Source organism: Globicephala melas, chromosome 17, assembly GCF_963455315.2.
Source record: "Globicephala melas chromosome 17, mGloMel1.2, whole genome shotgun sequence".
NCBI lineage: Eukaryota > Metazoa > Chordata > Mammalia > Artiodactyla > Delphinidae > Globicephala > Globicephala melas.
The window spans coordinates 52,693,604-52,715,723 of NC_083330.1; the positions used below are offsets into that span (position 1 = coordinate 52,693,604).

At 34.9% G+C, this 22,120-nt stretch overlaps 1 pseudogene; it reads left to right on the top strand.

Annotated features, from left to right (window-relative positions):
• Nucleotides 1-3,278: 3,278 nt before the first annotated feature.
• Nucleotides 3,279-22,120, top strand: part of LOC132593724 (voltage-dependent N-type calcium channel subunit alpha-1B-like) — a 118,856-nt pseudogene continuing 100,014 nt past the window's right edge.

Consider the following 22,120-nt stretch of genomic DNA (forward strand, 5'->3'; position numbering starts at 1 on the left):
AAATATGTATATGATATGCTTTTAAGTTTGCACAATTGTTTTCTTTGTTTTGTGCAAACAATATTGGTTTAATATGGCCCATTCTTCCCATTACTTATATTGTGATGTAGACTTCCTGAGTTGAAAGTGGCTCTGCCATTAGCTGTGTCACTTAAGTAATTTATTTAATCTTTATACCGTCAATTTCTTCACCTATAAGGTGAAGATGACAGTAATACCTGCCTTGCAGGGTTTGTATAGGAATATAATGCATTAATGTATTACATAAAGGATGTAGCTCCTATCACATAGAAAGTCATATTTACTTGTTAATTATTATTATTTCTTTAATTGCATCCTAAGCTTAGAAAGTTCTTTCTCTGCCAGAAGGCTAATAAATACGCTATTATGTCATGCTGTCTGTGCAGGACTTTATTCTTGATGTAGAAATGTTTAATTAGTTCATGCTTCTATACATTTTAATGTATAGAATGATGTCTGAGTTTCAATTCGTTGTTTCTCTAAATAGCCAATCAGTTTTTTACATGATTTTAGAAAATATTTTTCCATTCTATAAGTTTCTTTTGTGCTTGATTTTTTTAAAGGTCTTTCTGGGGGTTCAACATTTGTCTAGGTTGTGATAGTTACAAAGTGTGATATAGGATTCCACCCATTTTCTGACATGGAATTAAAGAGGGACTTTAAACACAACTAACAGAATAGACTCTAAGACATGATTAGAATCTTAATGACAAGAGGAAAGCTAGCCTCAGGTCTGTTGACCTATGAACTGAGCATTAGGTAGAGTGGAAATAAGAGGTCTTCAATTCCTAATTTTATTCTACCTTACTCTACCTTATTTTCTGAAATTTCTAATATGCTAAATAAACAATTATTTGAAAAGCTGTAATATAAAATGTAATGTCCCAGGTCTGTGCAGTGCTCAATTTGAGATATAATGAGTTTATTCTTATCTTGTGTACATTTTTTAGCTCTGAAAGAAGTCTCTGCCTAGCTCATGGTGGATACACTAGATTTATAGCAGTTATTCACTCCAGATCTGAATTATACTTCTTTTCCCAGTTTTGATTTTTCTGTTAACCTCTGAAAAGCATGCCAAGAAGTTATATGCATATAACTAAGCATAACTGTATAGCTTAATTATGAAGGCATTCCTCTATCCTTAAAAGAGAAGTTGAGGACATATTTGACTTGCAAAGTTCACTCACAGGATTCTTTGTCATGCCATATTTGAAAGGATTGTAAAGATACACTCAATTTCTATGTTTTGAGCATACTTTTCCATTTAATCTGTCCTTAAATAAATAATATTTATTCCTTATGTAACTTCCTCCTCGGATTACGGAATCAGGCAGAATATTTCCCAAGAAAAATATTCATAGTTTGAGGGATAAACACTAGATTTTAGATATGGCAATTGTCAAAAAACTAATACCATACAATTACTGCAATAACCACATATGGGGATGAAAGATGAAGTTACAGCAACCTATCACATTATGTCCTAGGTGTTTGCTGAGCCCTTTTAACAATGTAAAACATATAAAATAAACATGATTCACAAAAATATACAAATTGTAGGCTCTTTATTTTACGTTCATAATTTTTAGAGTACTTAATTAGCCTTAGAGCAATTCAATAGGCAATTAGGAGTTTGAACCCTTTCATATTTCTTTAGAATAAATGCTAAAGAGAGAATATGGCATATAAAGTGGGAATACAGAAAGAAGAAAATATCCTTAAAATAATAAAAAAGCATACATGTAAATATTTATAAAAATTGTTCATAAATATATTTAGAAGGGTTCATAATTCCTCTGTGATTAAAATTTATCTACAATCACAAAACTGTTTAGAAATGCCTAGATGTTTCAGGTGTAATGAGTACATGCTCATTATTCTTGAAAAAATATCTTCATGTGCATATTATTGCATTTACACATTAGAATTTGACTATGCATTTAAGTTCCCAAATGATACATTTTCTTTTCACAAAGTCATTTTCCTAGATGAAAATCTCAGCGCTATCGTAGAATACAAAAGTCCATTAATTTAAAAATAAAGGTGAATCACTTTTGTTTAAAAATCAGTTTGAATGTTCTGAGGGAAACTGTATCATTGCTGCAATTCACACCTGTCAAAAATCACTTGTTTCTCTGAAAGGAAAAACAAAGCTGACAGATTTAACGACAATTTCTGTATTTGAATATTCAACTGCATTTTTCCTCTCACAGTGATTAATCATATCATAATTTGTCATTTAAAATATTTTAATATATCAGCTTGTGATCCTTAGGCACAAATATGTTAAATATAAATATACAAGAAACATTATATCCTTCACGATTCTTAGAAAGTACACATTTTATTCTTGAAAATAATCTGAGAGTTGAGTCAATTTATGTTATACACTCCATTTTTGTATTAGTAAATACACTAGTGTCTGTGAAATATTTTTTTTTCAATACAATGAAAAGTCTGAATTTTCAAAGATCTATATGCTAGATATAGCAAGGTAGAATATTAAGAGCTTCACTTCAAAAGTGAATTTGGAATTTTCCAATAAACAAAACTCACAAAATATTCCAGCTTTGGTCAAAGCACATTGTAAATCTGTGACCACTTTTAAATGCAAAAGATACTGAAAACCCCAAAGCAAAGGAAAACAAATAATTTTTAGAAAATGGATGTGTTCTTAAAGAGTTACTAAGAGTACACATCCTTGATCTAGATTTGCCATTAAAAATCATGGAAATTCCATGAGGGCTGTGTAAACCAACAGCATTTCATGGAAATGCATTTATTTCCATCATTATCTCTTGTTGAAATAGAAACTTTTATTCTAAGACCCAATCTCAGAATGCTTGGAAAACGAAAGGAGTTTATCACCACACAATTGATAGAGGCTAGGTGTTACATTCGCAGTGAGAGACAGAGTGGGGAATGATCTGTGTCCATACCTAAGGGGCTCTTAGATTTCAAATTAGGCATGGTTTACAGTCAAAGACTTTAAGAATGGGTAACTAAGTTTTCATAGCTAACACTCAGCAGTCTCACAGTCTGAGATGACTTCTCTTACACAAAGGGAATGAAAGATTTCTCCCTGACACTGGGAAGAGTACAGAGATCACACAACATACAGAAGGATAACACTGAGGTTTAAGTTTCTTATTATGATACTGATTCATAGCTGATGGAAGAATCTTTTTGAAGAGCTGGGTAGCAGAGTATGGCTCGTGTGGTTTCAAATGATCCTTGTGGGATTCATCCCTGTCAAGATGCAGGGCTCAGGAAACCAAGCCAATTACTTTCTTGGAGCTCAATATAGTGAGCTCTCTAATGCTGTTAGGGAGAAAAAATACTTGCAGTTTTCTGGGTTTTGTGATGGAGAAAACAACAGCAAAAGTAAGAAGAGGTAAGCCACAGTGGCTGCAGCCATATTTCTAAATACAGCCCCATCAAGTGCACAGTAGCAAGCCAGGCCAACTCCTGACAGATCTCCTGACATACAGATTTAGCCAGTAAAATACAGCAAACCATTTTTAGATTCAGACACTTTATTATTTACACAGCCAACAAAAGAAAGAGTAGCAAAAGGAGACAACTCACCAAGTTCTTTGTCCCAGACACCAAGAAGGATGAAACTGAAATAAAAGGGGCTAGACGACAATGCAATGCAAGCTTTGAACACCCTGTTTCTGAGAAGCCAATTCTTGAAGGCATTTATAGACTGCAATTATAACCCAAGGGGCACAGGGCAGAAGAAAGCCTCATACCTCATTAGAGATAAGAAATTGAGGGATTACAGCCTCCTATGGAATATAAGGAGGTGAGTAGAAATTGGCCTCAAAGCAGCTTTTCATAAGCTTTCCATCCTCTTGTTTTCCAGGAGGATGACAAGGTGTTGTTCTGCAAGGGCTCAGAAAAGCTGGGGTTCAAACCACACTGTCTGCATGACCTATATGAACACAGGCAAGGCTACTAGGCTGCCACAGTGCAAATCTTCCCCTACAACGCCTATGAAATACTGAATAATTCTACTTACATGAGATATCTAAAATAGTCAAACTTACAGAAGCAGAAAACAGAATGGTGGTTGCCAGGGGATGGGGAGGGGGGAAATGGGGAGTTACTGTTCAATGGGTATAAAGTTAGTTATACGAGATGAGTGAATTCTAGATATCTGCTCTACAATGTACATATGCTACATGCCTATGGTTAATAATATGTCTATGGTTGTACACTAAAAATATGTTAAATTTAGATCTCATGTTGTGTTCCTACAACAACAATAAGAGAAAAGCAAAGGGCACAAAGAAGCTTTTGGAGGTGATGGCTATGTTTACAGTTTTGACTATGGTGATGGTATAATCAATGTATGTATATGTCCAAATTCATCAAATCATATATATTCAATATGTGAAGTTTTTTTAAATATCATTTATACATCAATAAGGCTACAAAAAAGGGGGGAGGGGACTTTTCACCGCCTTCCTTAAAGAGGTAAAGTCTACTTCTTCAACATTTTAAAAAGGGTTAGTGTTTTGACTTGCTTTTGCTAATAGAAAAGACCAGAAGAGACAGGTGCCAGTTCTGAGGTCAAGAGTCCTTGGATACTGTCTCTCTCTTCTTTGGAATCCTGTTTAATACCATCATGTGTGGTCAGATAACATTGTCACCAAAGACATCCATATGACATCACCCAACAAACAACCAACCTACATACAGCTGCATGAGTGAAGATGCTGAGATCATAACTGCCCAGCTGAGTCCAGCCCCAAATAATGAGCTAGGTGCATTAATTGTTTTAAGCCAATAAGTTTTGGTCCTGGTTTGTTTTGTGGCAAAAAGTAACTGACGCAATCTTGTATTCACCACAGTAGTAGAAAGGGTATTCTACCAAGATACCTTTGGGGGACTACCCTGGTGGCACAGTGGTTAAGAATCTGCCTGCTAATGCAGGGGGCATGGGGTCGAGCCCTGGTCCGGAAAGATCCCACATGCCATGGAGGAACTAAGCCCGTGCACCACAACTACTGAGTCTGTGCTCTAGAGCCTGAGAGCCACAAATACTGAGCCCACGCACCGCAAATACTGAAGCCTGCGTGCCCAGAGCCCACGCTCCACAATGAGAAGCCACTGCAGTGAGAAGCCTGCTCACCGCAACACAGATTAGCCCCCACTCACTATAACTAGAGAAAACCTGCCCACAGCAATGAAGACCCAATGCAGCCAAAAATAAATAAATTAATTAATTAATTAATTAAAAGAAAAAAAGAGATAACTTTGGGGCATAGAAAGTGTTACTGAATTATTTGAGAGATTTTCTCAAAGACAATTTTGTAATTTCCAAAATTAGTCACTTCAAATTAAAAAAAAAAGTTTAACAACTTTCTTCTTTTGAATGTAAATATTTAGTGACTTCATTTCATTCTTTTATTTGCATGAACAATACTCCAGTACTGCAGCAATGATCAAAAGAAGTGCATAAGATATAATGGTGATTTTATTAAGACTCATACAATGTACTTGACTATTCATAATGACTTCAAGCATCTCAAGCTGTGACTTAAATAACAAATAATTTTTAAAAACTCTATTCATTACTTTTTTATTGTATAATGAAAGTCAGTGACCTGCAGAAAGTAGTTTAATGAATTAAGACACGAATTTATAGGTGATAGTATAATCACTTTTAAGTTTACCCCCTCATTTTAATAATAGGATTACACTGGGTATTGAATAACGGTGCTTTTAATTTTATTACTTAATAGTTACAGATAAAATGTTAAGCTAAACATATAGTATATACCTTTTCAGGGATTTAATAAAAAAACTTTTTCTTGACATTTGATTACTTAGAAACTTATTCATTATAGATAATTAAAAATAGGATTAGAATCCTTGGGTAAAGAACACTTTTGCTTTCAATATATGTAACTCATGTAACACTGACAAAAGATACACATTTAAATACTGAAAACATAGAATATCTTTTGCATGATACCTGATCTATCTATATATATATATGAAGATAAAATGGAAAGTGACTAAATGGTCTAGTATTTTCAATTTAATATGTAGTTAATTGTGTAAAACTGGAAAACTTTTCAGATCTGTTTAAAAATATTTAAGTGAATATTTTTCAAACCAAATCTTGCTTTAGGCAATATTAAGCATTACAACAATAAAGTATACCTAAAATCAAGCACAGTAAATTATTTTCTTTTAAAATACTATATTTTTGTGAAAGCATTTCATACTCAATATAAGGAACTGAAGTAATATAGACACATGCAAATAAAAAGTGAAAACAAATAAAATTCCACCACTGAGAAATATATAGTGAATACCATCCCAGATATACCTCTATACACACACACACACAGTTTATCATTTATCTATCCATCTATCTGTATCTATCATACCATCCCAGATATACCTACACACACACACACACACACACACACACTCACACACACTCACACACAGATTTATCATTTATCTATCCATCTAACTGTATCATCTATCTCTATCACCTCTTACCTCTCTCTCTTTCTAAATATACGTGTGTGTGTGTGTGTGTGTGTGTTTGAGGGCATAGAGGAAATACTGTATATGTACTGAGAGAGTCAATTCCTTCCCTCTTTTCACCTATTTCCAGAACTGTTTCCCCTATCCTCTAGTTCCTTCTTACTTCAGATCACAAGGAAAACATACCTGCTCAGTTTGTTTCCCTCCACACTGTGGTAAAAGATTACAGTGAGAATTTTCAGAATTTTTAGTTTTTAATTTTTTTTTTTGCAACTCATCTGTGTGGTTCATAAGGAGTTATGTCAGAAACCTTGGCACATTTTTCCAAAATTCTCTGGTTCTTTCACTGGCAACAATTTTCAACATATATGGCATTAGGTCAAGCTCTTTCTATTACTTGACTGTTTACTGCTAATTTTTTCTCTTTTGGGGTATGGGGATCATTTAATTAAGGAACATTTTTAATAGAATTTCAAAACAGTTTAAATGATAGGTAATTGGATAAGATGCAGTCAGTATTTATTGAATGTATACTATTTACTAGGCACAATGGAGATAAATTTGAAGATTGGGATTGATATATACACACTACTATATATAAACTAGACAACTAATAAGGACTTACTGTATAGCACAGGGAACTCTACTCAATAATCTGTAATGACCTATATGGGAAAAGAATCTAAAAAAGAGTGGATATACGTGTATGTATAACTGATTCACTTTGCTGTACAGCATAAACACAACATTGTAAAGCAATTATACTCCAATAAAGATGTTCAAAAGAAAAAATACTGGTACTCTGTCTACTGCTATTGCTGTCAGTGAATACATAATGCTATACGTATACATATATCCCCATATCCCCTCCCTCTTGCATCTCCCCCCCACCCTCCCTATCCCACCCCTCTAGGTCGTCAGAAAGCACGGAGCTGATCTTCCTGTGCTATGCAGCTGCTTTCCATTAGCTGTCTGTTTTACATTTGGTAGTGTATATATGTCAGTGCCACTCTCTCACTTCATCCAGCTTACCCTCAAGCTCTAATGTCTACAAGGTGATGTAAAAAGACCAAATGACACCTGCATACACAATAACATTATAAGAGAGGAACTCTGAGCTTAGGGGAATCAGGGATTTTATAATGGGCTCTAAGTATGCCCGTCTTTTGCCTCAGAAGGAGATATTATCTCTGTCTTCAAAGGCTGTCCAATAGATAAACATCCTTGAAAAGCATCCAGAACAAAGGGCAGTTAATTCGTCACTTGAAAGACATGCAGAAAAGTGAAAGGCCCATGAAAAACTGTCTCCCAATAATGAGTTGCTATGAATCATGAAAAAGAGGAGGAAGCTAAACATTAAAGATTCTTGGCATAATTGGGAAAAGATTCCCAGAGCAGAAGTTGTATTTCCACAGAAATACATATAGGCAGTGACTTGGAAAACTATAAGTTTTTATCACTTCATCAGATGGCAGAAAATGGTACATGTATTGAAAAGCATTGTTTGGGTTTCTTTAAGACAGGCTGCTGTAGTTCACATAAAGTTCAGGCCAAATCATGTAAACCAGAATGGCTTCCCTACATCCCAGTATTAGAAAATTTCTTCCATCATAGTCTGGGTTAGTTTTTTCTGTCATACAATATTCTCCCCCTCTCGTTTTCTTCATCTTATCACTTAATACAATGAAGATTAATTATTTGACTAATTATTTGTTTAACACCATTGAAGTATATGGGATAAGTAATTTTTTGTATGTTTTCTACTTCGTTCATACCACTTATAGCACAAGCAGGCAATCGAGAAAAATAATTCTGAATGGATAAATGAATCTCTGATACTCTACCTAAAATCCTCCATTTGTTAGACTGCCCTTCAAAGATTCACTTTGGGACTCCATGGATAGCACTGTATCCTTTACTAGCCCAGAAGACAAACTTCTCAAGATCTTTTAAGGCTGCTTCCCTCTGCCACTTTCTTACGTTCTCTCTTTTCTTCCCTTAGGCCTAAAGCAGAGCTGGTCACCTTTATCTGCCTCCAGTGTTTTCTGGTCCAAAGGGGTGACATACACAGGCTAGAATCAACCCTAAGCCAATATCAATATATTAGCTACATGGAAGTAAGCTATTCAAATTCAAGACCTTCCAAAGTGGTGATTATAAATGTAACATGCTACATGATTGCAAGAGTACTCATCCTTCTTCTTTATTATGCTTAAAACTCTGACCAATGCTTTGAAGTAAAATTAAAAAACAAAAAAAGAAACACTAATGCCATGAAGGTCTTCTTAAGAGACTTTGTTGATTGCTTTGTTTGACTGTATATATATATATGTTTCTATGCATATTAGAAACTAAAGCTGGGGAAAAATGTATCATGTTAAGATATCGTGTGTGGGGTTCACAATTCTGTCAAGTTCTCATAGAGGGCTTAGCATACCCAGAAATACTTTCTTCCACCCCCTAGCATGTGTTCATTTTCAAAGTAAAATTTTAATGAAATATGATGTATATAAGATATACTTAGAGAAATGTACACACATTATTTTAAAAATCATACATTTGGAACAACTTTATAAGTGTGAATGCACTTGTGTAACCAACATCCTGATCAAAAAATAGAATCAAGAAATTAGCTTCATATGGATCAGAGATTTGCTTGTTAAAAATTAAATCATTAATGAACTAAAAGACAATATAGAAATCCTTTGTAATTGGGGAAGAAGAAGGGCTTTCCAACTGTGTATCAAAATCCAGAAGCCATCACAAATTTGACAAATTTTACTACACAGAATATTAAACATAAATATCCATGATAAAATATGACAAAGTCAAAAGGAAAACTGGGAAAATATATTTGTAGCCAATATCATATATTAAAAACTAATATCCTAAAGTATAAAGAGCTCCATAAATAAATATATAAAATATCAATAAGTCTGTAGAAAAATTGGCAAATGACAAGAGACAATCCAGAGGAAAAATACAAATGACTCTTGAACATACGAAAATATACTCAATCTATCCAATTATAAGATAAATTAGTATTAAGAATCCTAGAATCTGTCATACAGACTGAAGTAAGTCAGAAAGAGAAAAACAAGTACTGTATGCTAACACATATATATGGAATCTAAAAAAAAAAAATGGTTCTGAAGAACGTAGGGTAAAGATGCAGATGTAGAGAATGGACTTGAGGACACGGGGAGGGGGAAGGGTAAGCTGGGACGAAGTGAGAGAGTGGCATGGACATATATACACTACCAAATGTAAAAGCGATAGCTAGTGGGAAGCAGCCGCATTATCAGCTTGGTGCTTTGTGACTACCTAGAGGGGTGGGATAGGGAGGGTGGGAGGGAGACGCAAGAGGGAGGAGATATGGGGATATACGTATATGTATAGCTCATTCACTTTGTTATAAAGCAGAAACTAACACACCATTGTAAAGCAATTATACTCCAATAAAGATGTTAAATTAATTAATTTTTAAAAAAGACTACGTTGAGCAACAATTCTCATCTATAATGTGATAAAAATAAAAAATTTTGATCACACACTCTACTGCCAAAGCTGCATAGAAAGTGGCATTTTCATGCATATTTGTGGAAGTATCCATTGTTAATCCCCAGTGAATATAGTATAATTATACATACTTGCTTTTACCAAGAAATGCTACAATTCTACTTCTAGGAATTATCCTATAGATGTACTGTACACATGTAAAATGACATATAGGGTTACCTATTGAAAAAAATAACTAAAGATAGGAAACAAACTATTAAAAAAGTATCTGGAAAGACATAAAAGAGACTATTTGGTTAGTGGGACATTATTCAGGGGTTGGTGGGAGAGTAAGTGTGGAGGAAAAGGAACTGCACAATAACTTTTATCTTTTTAGTGTGAAATGGACATGATATTCATGCCAAAAAATAACATAGAATAAACTTTATGATTTTTTTCAAAAATTAACACACCAACCTATCAACATGGAGATAAACACACATAAACTTACACTGACTCTGAAATGCTCCTGTCTTCCTTGTAGTCAGAAGCCCCACCCAAAGTTCTACTACCAATTTGATTTCTGACAATATATTTCAGTTTTCCCATTTTTAAAAATTTATAAATTATAATCTTACAGTATGCAATCTTTTTATTTGGTTCCTTTGACCCAATGTTATGTTTGTGAGAATCTTCTACAAACATTGCTGGGTTTCATTGTAGTTGATCATCCCTTGGCATATATTTATAATTATCTTGAGTGAATATACTCTAATGTATTTATCTGTTATTAACTTGATAAACATCTGGATAAGTTTGATGGAATTATCTTGATGGTTTCCAGTTTGGGGCTACTGAAAATAAATACCACTGCTAAAAAAGACATAATGCTGTTATGACCATTCTAGTAAATGTCTTTTTGTGAAAATATGTATGCATATCTGCTGCATATACACCTATGAATAGAATTTCTGGATCTCTACATATACATACATCTGAGCCAAAAGAATGTATTATTCTCTCAAAAATTAAAATTCAAAGCAAACAAATGGAACTAAATAATATCACAGAAAATTAAGAATGAGACCATATCAGTTCATGATTTCTAAGAGCTCTACTTTCTCAGGACTTCAGTTTTCAGAAGTTACTGGAAACTTGCTTACTGTTGGGAAAAATATCTCTACAGTTTTTCTTCTTGAAGTGCATCATAACTTTCCTAGTGGTTCAACATGTTGATTTGCTTTGTACAGATCACTGGAGAAACAGACTCGTGTTATTCAAATCCCCACCTAATATTTTGTCTGGTATATGATGACATAATAAATACAAATTATATTGATAGGTGAACAAAATAACTTGAGATCTTTAGTGCTGAACTCATTATTTTACTTCAGGATTTCCTCTATGTGTTTATTTATTTATATGTTTTACAAGGTCATGAGACTTCTTTTTCTTTGTTCTTTAGTTTATTATCTTCTAAGTGCTGTGAGAATCATTTCTTGGGAAACATATACATGATGGATTATTCAGGCAGAAGCAACTGTCTTATAAAGTACGATGAATATACAGTTTTAGCAAGGGTCATCTTTTATTGCTTTCCTAAGCCAGATGATAGCTTCCAAATCATCCAAAACTTTTCTCTTAAACCTGTCCCTAGAACATGGACTTCTCAGATTCAATTGCTGGGAAATATATGGTAATTTGTCTATCTCTTAGTTTCACATTAACTTTCAAGTTGTTTGTTATAGAAAGTTCTTAATATTATAAAAAAAAGCACGTCTAATTGTTGAAATAACATGGACTTGAAAGATGTAAAGGTGTCGTATGATTACTCTACATATACATTTGAATCCATCCATATTAGCTGAAAGTTCTTAATAAGAAATTAACCCCAACTCTATAAAAAAATTTAGGAATATACTGTGGCTTTATTGATTGTTTTTATTGAAGCACTGAATGAAATGTAAACCTTTAACTTACATTCATCCAGTTATCCCCTTGCATTTGCAAGAGTCCCATGGTAAGAAAAAATGAAAAGATATACAATTACTAAGTTCCCCCCAACTAGTGCTTCAGAATGTTTCTACTCTATATAAAAACAAGCAACTGTAGAACAGTTTAAAATATATGTACTACATTTTAATGTAACCATTCTATCAACTTTTGTTACTGTTTGATCAGGCTGGTATTAGATCTGCCTCTCTCTTCTCCTTAATGACATCTAGACACACCACATCAAAGCAAATGACCACGAGTAATTCAAAGGTGTATTACTCACTCAGGCATAAGCAAGGCAAGGGAGATCCTGGGCAAGGGGTCCCACCAGGTCACATAGAATCCTGGACTCTCTGATGTCCTGGAGGAGGGAAGAATGGGAGAAGGAGGGGTAATGGAAGGAAGAGGTATTGGGAGAAAGGGGGGAGAATGGGGAGAGAGAAAGAAAAGAGACATTCAAAGGGGTGTTTGTATTTATACATATGACAGGAGATAGTAGGCAGGATTTTTGAACACTGCTAAACTGATTAATTTTAAGTAGCCAGTCCAATTGTGGGGAAAAAAGGAGGATGAAGAACAGAGGCAGTGCTGGATACCTTACATATAACTTGCCCCTTGTTCAGCATAACAGAAATTGAATAGGGCTGGGGAGTCTGATGGTGCCTACCCACACAAGTGTTAATGGGTTAAACAGATTTCATTTCGCTGTGTGTGGGTAACTTACTGCTTTCCACTTTATTTCTCCACAAATATGGGTGTATGTATACATATGCACACACATACAAAAAGAATATTTCCTACTTCTCCTCTTCAATTTTATAGGCTAATTTTTAAACACCAAAGGTGAAATATGGTAGATTTGTGTGCTAACTTATTTTCTTTCATCACAGAAGTACTTATGAACTAATGTTTCAAATCTAATGTTTTTCCATAGGGTATGGGTCAACAAAGTATTAAAGTACTTAGATTCATTGACTCTGTTAGGTCTTATAAATATCATTAACAAATTGCAAATTATACCTTGTGTTATCATTTGTGATTTCTTTTGATAATTTAGTAAATGGCTAAAAGTCAGAAATATTATACATAATTCCAGAACATATCACTGCCTTGAGCATCAAAATACTTGTATACTTATTCATATTTTTACCTTTAAGACAGATATATTTTCATTTGGAAAACACTATATGAGGATGAGATAATGCAGGGGTATTCCTCATAAATTATGAACTCTGGTAACTGCTGATTCCATTACAATGAAAAATGTCATAAATATTGTTTGTCCTCCTTAATTAGGATGTGTGTTTGGCACCTAAGTGTAGAAATAATTCAATATCCTATTTCCAGTGTTCATCTTACATGATGATTTTTGTGCTGTGATTATCGACCACTCTCTCTTCAAACTCTCCTCTCCGGCTTCTCTCCCTCTTGGCTCTCAGAACTCTTTTAATATAGATTATTTTTCTCTGTCCCTTAAATATTGATATTCACTATGTGATATTTTTGACTCTTTTCTTCCTTTCCATTCTTGCTAGGTTTATTTACCTTCTCCCATGATCTCAAATATCACATACTACTCAAAACTTACAAAGTTATATCTCCATCCCTATTTTCAACTAACCACTAAATATAGGATATATATGTAAATTCTTTAGGCACCAAATGTGAAATACTTAAGATGATATTAATTATTTTTCACCTAAAATATCTTCTTTTATATTTTCTCCTGCCTCTCGTATCAGTAACATCACTAATTTACCAGTGATCTAACTTTAAAAACACAAAGTGTTCCCCAACTCTTCCTACTCCAATCCCTCTTTTCCAAAAAAATTAGCATACAACCCTACCCCTCTAGTCACATAGGACAATTTTTCATTTTCTATAGACACATATACTTCTACAATTCAAGGCTTGTTTGATCTACATGGAGTGTCTTCCTTTTTTCTCCCCACCCTCCACTGCCTAGTTAATTCTTACTCATTCTTAAAGACCTGGCATTTTACACATTAGAAACTGTCTTAAGTGATTTATACAGAGTATCTCATTGAATATTCAAAATACTACCTTGTGTTGGAAACTATTGTTATCCTGATTTTACAGATGATGGCTCTTTAAGGGGTTAAGTAATTGTGACCCTCCCATTTGGCAGGCTGACCTTAAGGCATAGTTCTCTGTTGGGACTGGAAAGCTGACCTTTACCCTGCCTAAGCGTATGAGCTTCTGATACCTTGCTCAGTGCTTCAGCCTTGTCAGGTAACGAAGGGGAAAGGTCACTGCTCCCTATTTCCTCATGGTTTTCTTTAGATTTCACTTGTGAGAGGAAAAAAAATATGTCCTGAACAAAATCAGTGATATCCACATAACTTTAAATATTGCCCTTTACATTGACTTAATATATATTTACTGCACTAATATATATTACATGCACCACCCTCAGCTCTGAGTATTCAAATGTAAACTAGATCAATAAGAACATTTACATTGTTAATTGTTGTCATTTTATGAGAATATACCTTATAGTAATACCTATTAAAACCAAGCATACTATGTGGTTTGGACGATAACCTTTAGTTTTCCCAACTGCTTTTCCAAGATCTAGTAGATTAAGTCTGGTCGGGTTTCCTTAGATTCTTTTCTCCTCCTCTATGCTGTCTCAGGTTATGAAAGATATATAAATGCAAATTACAAAGCAGTATTTGTGCCTCATACCCAAAAAAACTATTCCTAAATTAAGATACTTAACTCATTCCTGAAGCCTGTTACACTACTGTCATTTCAGTGGATGTAGTAGTTTTACTACCATTCTATTCATGAATAAATATTATCATTGCATTTTTATATTTTATAATTGTTTTAAAATTATGAGGAAATTCCATCTATCTATCATCTTAAAAGATGCATAAAAATACTGGTATTCAATACTGTTGGAGAGGAAGAAAATTTTCCTCTACTCTTCTAAGTTGTTCCAGTTGGTCTGAGAGTTAAATTGACATGAGACAGCTTAACAGGAGAAAATTAAGCAAAAGTTTAATAGCATATATACATTGGAGACACCTGGGAAAACTGAATAACTCACCAAAATGGCCAAAGTTATCACCTTAAATAGCATCTTCAGCTGAAGATAAAAGAAGAAGTTGGCAATAGTCCTTTGGGACTTCAATGGGAAGGCAGACACATGGAGATGGAAAAGCAAATGTTTGGTAAAGAAATGTTTGCTGGGCCATGCAGAGACAATGTGTCACAGAGTGAACTCTGATCTCTAGGCCTTGATAATTTTCCCCTACCACACCCAGTCCATATTCTTTACAGATATCTCTGGTCATAGCTCTATTTCTGGAACAGGTCCCTTATCTAAATTCTTTAGGCAGCTAACTAAGAGGTAAAAAGAAAGACTTCCTGAGTCTTCTGTTCTTAATCAGCCTAAATTAATCTTCATGCCAAGGAGATACATTTTGGGGTGGCAAATTTTTCTTCCCTTATAATATTCTGATCCATATGTGTTTGAATGGAATTAATACATAAATAACTTTTCTCCAAAATATTTATCATGTCTTTTTTCAAGCTGTTAAACAATTTATCAAATATTCTTGTAATTAAAACAGTAAGTGTGTTAGAAATCAGTTGCAATAGCAAATAGGGTCAATATTTTTGGTCCAGAAGTGCATGTTGCAAAAGACAGATTAAATACATTTTTATATCAGACCTATTTCACCTTTATCATACAGATTTATCCTGTAGCTTCTAGATATACTGGCCACTGAATGACTCTACCAAGTTTATTTAGCAATAGGAAACTCAACTATCTGCAGTTTCCTGATAATTTTATTTTATTTCCTGATAATACTCTTTCCTGGCTCTAGTCTTTGCAATTTTTGTCCTACTGTCTGGAATGTCTTTCCAGTGTTCCTCCCTTAGTTAAGGCTCAGCTTAAGCTTTTCTCCGATAGGCCTTCAGTAAACAGCTATATTATGATCCTGTCCAATCAGTGTGTACACTCACACACATGCACACACAATTAATGCCAGAAATATGCTCCCTTTGCCATATTCCAGTAACACCTATATATTGATAGCATCTATCACAGTTCATGAAAATTTATTTTTCATTTGTCTTCCTCCCATAGTCTTCAAATTCCTTGAGAACAATGACTATCCAATTCGTCCCCCTTTCACATAGTAGAGACTCAATATGTATATGTTTAAATAAGTTGATAAATTAATAACTATGTCTCACCAATCTCCAAAATCAATTAATTTCTTTTTCTTGTGGCCAATTATAGCATTATTGATGTCAGTTACAGTCCAAAGACATTTCAAAGAATGTCTTTGCCTTAGCTTTTAAATTTCTATGAAAAAAATTTTTACTTAAAACATTTACAGCTCCAGTGTCCATGCAAATATCTACCCAACATTATTTATCTTTAAAGATATTACATGTTTGGAGTCCCACAGGGATAGTAATGTATGTGGCATGATGCCCTCTTGAAGATTCACTGTAATTCTGAACATCTGCTAAAAAATGGGAAGTGGATTCCTTATCAACACAAGGAAAATTACATACTCCTCAAGTTATGTAAAAAAGATCTATATGCACCTTAAAGAGATTAAGAATTAGAGGGCTTTATAGAAAGAGAATGCAATTAGAAGTTCAAATTTCTTTTCCACTATGAAATTCCACGTTATTAGAAAAATCATTAACAGTTTTATTACCTAGTTGTTTTTTCAGATCTCTGTGAAATGGGTATTAATATATTATTTCTTTATTTTTTTCTAGGTTTAAATTTCTAGGATATAAATAACAAAGCTCCTTCCAACATAAACTATTCAAAATCAATATAAACAATTTTTGCTGTAGTTTTTAATGTGTACATGTGTACACATTACATGTGTTAGCTTCTATAGGAAAGAAAAATACATAAATAATTTTTGCCCTCAAGTTACCAATTGTCTTGTTGCAAATATTAGTTTAGAAGTATGTAGATAATCAGCACCTGGTATAATTTGAGAGCAGTTGCCACACATGATGCTAGTAACATAGAAAGTACCAAAAAAGGCATTTGGAATGCAAAGAAAGTTTTAAAAATATAATACAAAAAAATTGGGATAAGAGCCTCAGTTCTTTAAATAAGTTACTCGTTTAACCACTTTAATTTTTAGTTGTAAACTAAATATATTTCTTTATAGAAGCATTAATTTTTCTCAGAAATAGCAACTCTCAGTCACAGAAGTCAACTTTAACCTGATGTGTCCTGAGTATATTTTTCACCCAATCATAAGCTGCATCATGTCCAGGTCAAAAAAAAATATATCAAAACATATAATCATTCCCAACACACCTTGTTGGCTTGACTTCAAACCAATTTAGACAACTCTTTTGACTTACAGATGTAAATGCCCAACAGCCTATTAGGCATAGTCACTTGATTCCAAAGTTCACTTCTCAAAAATGAAACTACAAGGAACTCATCATCCTCCCAACCCAGCTCTCAAACAACAAACTGAAATAAGCAAAATAAAATAAACGCTATGCTCTTTATTCCAGGCCTTAAATTGGAAGAAAAGAGGAATATTGCTCTTTGTGTTCCTACTCAATCTTAGCCTTGAACTTATACTTGGAACGGAAGACTACATCCCTGACCTAATTTCTAGCCTAATGCTTGAGATGACACAGTGGTATGAACCATGGAAATTGCTTAAATTGATAAAGACCCTATTTTACTCTAAGAATTATCCAACAAAAAAAGGAAGAAAGAGGTTATTCTGTGCCAGCCAAGCTCCAATCTTTAATTCCCTTAAGAAACAGTCAAATGTTGAGCTTTCAACACCACCACCCACCTGTCTGAATGCTACTACAGAAATCCAGGTAGCATTTTCTGCTACTAAGAAAATATAGAATTCAAATTAGCCGCCCTGCTAAATACCTGAATTCCAAGAAACTGCAAAAACGCATGTAATCTTAATGGAAAAATACTAACCAGAATTCAATACAAAATGGTACAATTCAGAGAAAAAAATTCTCTTTAAAGAAAAATAAGGCAGAATATGAGCCCTAACTCAAAGATGTATTTACCACAGAAAACTTAAAATTTTTAGGGAAAAAAGGTTTTATCCATTTTCCAAAAGGAAAACACATACACACACACCCACTAAAGAATTATTCAAATCTTTATCAAAATGTGTCCATACCACAGAAAATTGTACTTATGAAATTATTTTCAAATTAGCAGAAAATACCTCTTTTCTCAAGTATTCCCTTTCCCCAAATAGTTCATGAAGATTGGTGCTTACCCACTTCAAAATGATGAATTCTGCTCCTAAATCTCTGATAAATAGAAAATTATAGTGTCTTTTCCAGCCGCTAATAGATTTTGTCATTGTTGTAGCCGTTGGCCCCAGCATTGCTAAAATATTATTGCCACCAGGAGAGCCCATTAACAATTCCTGGAAACTAAAAATAGACTCCGGGTAGGAGAATAAAGTCTAACCTTTTATTCCTTTGCACTTAGTCTCGTTTCACTTGCTCGTAGGGAGCCGTGTGACGAGGCCTCGCAGCTGCTTCTTCAGACCGGAGCTCCTAGTGGGAAATGGCTACGCAAACGCCTCAGCCGGAGAACGTGTGCGGAAGCGCTGCTCCCGACACTGCAATTCAAGATGGTGGCCGCGGGCTGTGTGCAGAGCCGCTGCGCCCGGCACCGCGATCTAGACCCGTAAGCAGCACAGCTGCGCCCACTCTCCAGAACTCCACCCCCTCCCCAGCTGATGAGGTGCCCTATAAAGCAGCCCCGCCTCCCGCCTTTCAGGAAGAGTATTCTGGAGCGTGAGCTCGCACTTCTCCCTCAGTTCTTTCATCGAAGAATAAAACTCGCCTTTGCTTCTGAACCGAACCTGGTCTTGTTCTATTGGCTCAAAGGACACCAGGCAGAAGGACCGTTGTTGGATCCCACTTAAAAGGGTCAGTAACGTTATTTTTCAAGAATACTTCCATTGTCTGCTTAAAATATCTCCTACTTGGGTCTTTAATGTTTCAACTGCAGCTTACACTTATATCATCTAAAATTTTTCCGGAAGTACATCGTTTTAGGTTTGGCAGGTAGGCATGTGGAAATGGGTGAGAGTGCATGGTTTCCGGGTGCAGCCACACCTAAACTAGAATCAAGTATTACCCTCAGTCACATATGTAGGTCCTAGACTTGAAACCAGATTATCAGTTCAAATTTCAACTCTGCTGTAATGGATAAGAGCTCAGACCCTGGGGGCAGGTTGCTTAAACTGTTGAGTCCGTTGCTAGCTGTGTGACCTTGGACAGTTCACTTAATCTCTCTATTCCCCATATTCCTTAACTCTAAAATGAGGATAATAAGAGTTCGTATAATGTTATTGTGATGATTAAATGAGTTTCTAAAATTAAAGACTTTAGGACAGTGCCTTGTACATAGGAATTGTCATATAAATATTAAATTTTAACCATTGAGTTCTCCTTAGGGGGCCCTTGGTTTATTTCTTAATCTATTGAAAATGTTCAACATTTAAATTCCCCTCCTTCCAAGAAGATCCTTGTTCCCTGTGAAGTTTTCCCCAACTTTCCTGAGGTCTGTGCATTCCAAGATACTTTTGGTGTGGTAACTTCTGTCTAGACACTAAGATTCAATTTCCTTTTTCCAGGCCAATTGGGAAGATTCTGAGAGCTGACTTAAGATGAACTTTCTGAAAATAAAACTCACTGACTCCAAGCTGACAATTTTAAAGAGCAGCTTCTCTAGCAAATGTTCATCCTAACAGGGCACACAGCTACATGAGAACTTTTACAATATGGACATACTTCAATACATGTGCTCAGTCAACTATCCATAAAGCTGAAGTATAATGTTAGTGAAAACACTGAGCTTTGGACAAAGATGGAGTGTCCAACCATCTTCTTTTCAGTGGTGGATCAAAAAGATGCTAGGGCTTCCCTGGTGGCGCAGTGGTTGAGAGTCTGCCTGCCGATGCAGGGGACTCGGGTTCGTGCCCCGGCCCGGGAAGATCCCACATGCCGTGAAGCGGCTAGGCCCGTGAGCCATGGCCGCTGAGCCTGCGCATCCAGAGCCTGTGCTCCGCGACCAGAGAGGCCACAACAGTGAGAGGCCCGCGTACCAAAAAAAAGATGCTAAAATTTCTATGTAAACATCTCAACCCTGCTCAAGAATTTGGATAATTCCTCTGTTGAGACAGGAGAAGACAATATACTTATAATTATTATTCACTTGAGCTATTAACGAGCTTCACAATAACTCCTTTAAATTGTCCAATGTTGAGTCTATGGCCATACCACCCTGAACATACCCGATCTCATGTAAACTATCCAATGCTGAGGTTCAGGGAGTTAATAGTAAACATTGCACATTTATCTATTGGATGTAATTATTTAGTACTATTAATTTAATATTAGAGATTGTGGACCAGATTTAGCACATTTTACTATTTTTTCTTACATTCAATGGCCAAAAACTTTAGTGATTTCTTACAACAAATGCTGTTATTAAAATTATACCATCATGATGATGCTTGCCTTCCTTTTTGTTAGGTGTTCAATTACTTTGAGGTTTATAATTAAATTTATGTCAAGAATACTGGCAATTGTATACTATTCTTAGAAAAATATGTATCATTTCTACCCCTTCCCACACACAAACTCCCCTACCCAGTTAATTTCACCATGTTAAATTCATTTAAACACAATCCATCTTCCCTTTATGTAAACATGTCACCAATACGCATGTGCAGTTCTACAGTTGTCAGAGCTATAAAATTATGTAAAAATGGAACAAAACTATGTATTTGAAAATTACTTATCATCATTTACATGCATTTTTATCTTCCCTACTCCTTTTCTTTTAAAAATATTAACTTTTTTCTAAAAGAAAAAACCCAACATTCACGAACTAACGTAGTTTAGCTCCTTTATTTCATAGAATTCTAAAACAAGCAACTAAAAACTGAAACCTATAAGAAATCAAGAGTGCGAGCATACTAAGAAACATATACCAGATGCCATAATTGGAATCAGAATTGGGATTCATCTCCATGTTTGTCTGATGTAAATATCTGGATAATTTTCCATTAAGAGAATTTTGTAAAGACCTAAATAAATGGACGTCCGAAGGTGCTATGTCTGGTGAATACAGCGGATGAATCAGAACTTCCCAGCCAAGCTCTAACAGTTTTTGCCTGGTCATCAAAGAACGTGCAGTCTTCCTTTATCCTCATGGAAGATTATGCATTTTCTGTTGACTAATTCCGGATGCTTTTCGTCGAGTGCTGTTTTCACTTGGTCTAATTGGGAGCAGTGTTTGTTGGAATTAATTGTTTGGTTTTCCAGAGGAGCTCATAACAGAGGATCCCTTCCAATCCCACCATATATACAACATCACCTTCTTTGGATGAAGACCGGCCTTTGGTGTGGTTGTTGGTGGTTCATTTCGCTTGCCCCACGATCTCTCTCATTCCACATTATTGTACAGTATCCACTTTTCATCGCCCATTACAATTTGTTTTAAAAACAGAACGTTTTCATTACGTTTAAGTAGAGAATCACATGTGGAAATATGGTCAAGAGGTTTGTTTTCACTTAACTTATGTGGAACCCAAACATCAAAGAGATTAACATAACCAAGCCAGTGTGAATGATTTGCGATGCTTGATTTGGATATTTTGAGTATGTTGTCTATCACCACGTGGTATAACGTTGATTTTTCTCAATTAATGTCATGATTTGATCGCTATCAACTTCAACTGGTCTACCCGACCGTAGAGCATCATCCAGCAAGAAATCTCCAGCACGAAACTTTGCAAACCACTTTTGACACGTTTCTTCAGTCACAGCACCTTCTCCATATACTGCCCAAATCTTTTTTTGCATTTCAGTTGCGTTTTTACCTTTCTTGAAATAATAAAGCATAATATGCCAAAAATATTGCTTTTTTTCTTCCATCTTCAATATTAAAATGGCTACACAAAAATTCACGAATTTTGATAAGCCTTTTTTTTTAAATGCATGCTGATATGACAGCTATCACAATACAATCTAAGAAAATTCTTTTGAATGAAGTTTAAGA